General features: G+C 46.3%; 1 non-coding gene across 1 annotated transcript; it reads right to left on the reverse strand.

The window, feature by feature from the left end:
* Nucleotides 1-467: 467 nt before the first annotated feature.
* Nucleotides 468-620, reverse strand: LOC147890675 (5.8S ribosomal RNA). Its single transcript, XR_015542668.1, has one exon. It is a non-coding gene; the product is annotated as a 5.8S ribosomal RNA (ribosomal RNA).
* Between the last annotated feature and the right edge of the window lie 2,078 nt (nucleotides 621-2,698).

The raw sequence follows: 2,698 nt of genomic DNA on the forward strand, positions 1-2,698 counted from the left end.
TGTATTGCTCTTCTGTGTGGGTACTTGTGCAACTTCTTGCTCATGTACTATTTCCTGCTTGCTTGAATGTTTAGTACTTGAACATCAATTTGTTCATCATGAACCATGTGTGCTCTTGGCCATCTTTTTGTCCACTCAGACAAGCACATTTTTCACACAGTTTTCTAGACATTATTTTTAGACACAATTTTAAGCACGAAACCGGCTCCCAAAAATTCCATTTTTTCCATGTTTTGCTATCGCAACTGGTGGCCAATTAGTCACACTTCACTGCTATACACCTTTTTATATTTTTCTAAAACCGTAACCCCTAAACCCTAAACCTGCAAATGTGCCTATAAATTGGTTTAGGGCTTAGGGTTTTACGATTTTAGGGTTTTTGCACTGCCCTGAAGGGGCATCGTGGATGGCTAGCTCTGCCGCTCGGCCCCCCTCAAAGAGGAAGGGGAGGGGCATGGTGGTGGTAAGGACACTCAGACAGGCATGCCCTTGGACAAGCCACGGGTGCAAGTTGCATTCAAAGACTCGATGATTTGCAAAATTATGCAATTCACACTACGTATCACATTTTGTTGCGTACTTCATCATTGTAAGAGCCAAGATATCCGTTGGTGAGAGTCGTTTTAACTTGTGTTACATCCTCCACGAGGGAGGGAGATCAGTAGACTATTGCATTTCTTCGGTGCTTTGCACCCCCCGTGAGGAGTCAAATTTCTTGTCTCTTTTAGGAGCCTTTCAATTCTCGTTTGGAGTCATTTCAACTCTATTTTGAAGCCTCCTCATATCCCGGTGACAGGGGAGGCGGTTTGCCTCAGATCCTAGACTTGTCACTATGAGCAATGCCTCAACTATAGCTCCTTGAGGGCTTGATATGCCGCTGCGTTGTGGTAATGTTGTAGTCGTGGCCCTTGTATGTGTAGCATGAGTGGATGGCACATCTGTCGAGCTATTGGAGCCATGCCTCTCCAAGCAATGAGTGCATTTGAGATTGCACAATTTTGTATTCCCCTTGTGTGGGGGTATGGGTGCACTTCCTTAGTGATCTTGAGGGTAGAGTGCCCGTTGTGCTATAGGAACATCTTGGGTGGCCTTTTGGGTCAAAATTTCTTCCTCCATATGTAAGTCCTCAGTTGGGAAGTTGGATGGCATACGGATGGTTCCTGAAGGCATGCTTTGCAATTCGGAGGGGCCAGTGGCTGGCAGAATGGGGGGGTGAAGACCAAGCTCTATTTCAAACTCAAAGAACTTGTTTTCAAAATCCATGGGGAAAAAGGATGGCAACTGGCTAGCAAGTGAATTGGTAGAAGAGGAGGAGACTAAGGACATGAGCTGAGGGTTGAATTGTTGGCTATAAGAGGGCTAGGGGCTGGGGGATTCTTGGCAGAATTTTGACAAAGTTTGATTGATTTTGCTTTGGTGCTACGACCCAGGGGGATGGTGGAAGGAGATGGGGATTGAAGTTATGGCGACAGGTGGTGGGTTGTTGGGTAAGGCGACGGGTGACAGGTGATGGGTGGCAGGTTGTCGGTAAGGCAACAGTAGATGGGATGGGAGCTATAGAAACTAGGGCTACAAGCCATGGGATTGAGTGAAAGGTAATGACCAGAGGGAAAGCAATATGGCAATGACTGACGGGATGGCAGTTTGGCAATAGTCGGTAGGATAGAAGTATGGCAATGGCCGGTGGGATAGCAGTATGGTTATACCCAGTGGGATAGCAGTTACCAAAATTTGAGAGAGGAGAAAAGGGGAGAAAAAGGAGAAGTGTGAAAAAGATAGGGGGTATGAGAAGGGAAGAATAGGAGAGAGAGGGGGGGCAAAACGGGGGGAAGGCGGAAGAAAGAAAGAAGGAAGAGGAAAAAGGAAAAAACAATGAAGGGGGTCGTTGTGAATGAGATGTGTACAGATTAGGTGTAGAGTGGACTGTGACATCAACATGCGAGAATGCAAAAAACGTGTATGGGGTGGGTGCATGGGCATGGGGTGACTTGTGAGTTGCAGGTGCATCTTGCAGGTGCATCGTGGTGATATGCCTACTGTAAAGACTCACCTAGGGACTTGATGATCAAGTAGAATGCAGTGGAGATGAATGTCGTGTGGCCACATAGTGCATTATTAGCCATGCATAGCACGTGTCTAGCTTGTGCCTCATTCTAGCTTCTAGAAGTGCATTGGTGGAGTGATGACGATCCATTGTGGGGAGCTCTTTTGTCATGGGATAAGTGGGTTCTTGTGTGACTGCAACCGGCCTGGAAACTGGCCCTTGTGGTAATGTATCCCTTGTTATAGCAGATAGTTTATATTCGAGAAGTAGGTGATGATATGAGTGGGACATCCTTTGATGGCTCTCACCCTTAGGCTTAGAGGAAGGTTCTTGTGTAACTCCCCCCATTCTAGGGGTTGGTTCTTGTGTTGCTTTCTCATAGGCCAGGGCGATCTTCTCATTGAATTGTAGAATTGATAGTATTAAGGCACACCAAGGACTTGGAGGTTTGTTTGTTGCAACGGGTTTGATGGTACGTTCTTGTAGTGTTGCATCCAAGGTTGACACACATCCTTGTGTTACTACCTTATGAACCTATGCGTGTTGGGATCCAAACTTCTATACCCTAGATGACCTACTTGCCTTTGTAACTTCTCTAATTTTTTGAGAGCTTGGTGTCAACCCAGTGCTTGTGGGATGCTATGGTTGGAGAGG

The sequence above is a fragment of the Dipteris shenzhenensis genome, chromosome 18, assembly GCF_047967505.1.
Source record: "Dipteris shenzhenensis isolate YYH24624 ecotype China chromosome 18, Dip_SZ_1.0, whole genome shotgun sequence".
NCBI classification, from domain to species: domain Eukaryota; kingdom Viridiplantae; phylum Streptophyta; class Polypodiopsida; order Gleicheniales; family Dipteridaceae; genus Dipteris; species Dipteris shenzhenensis.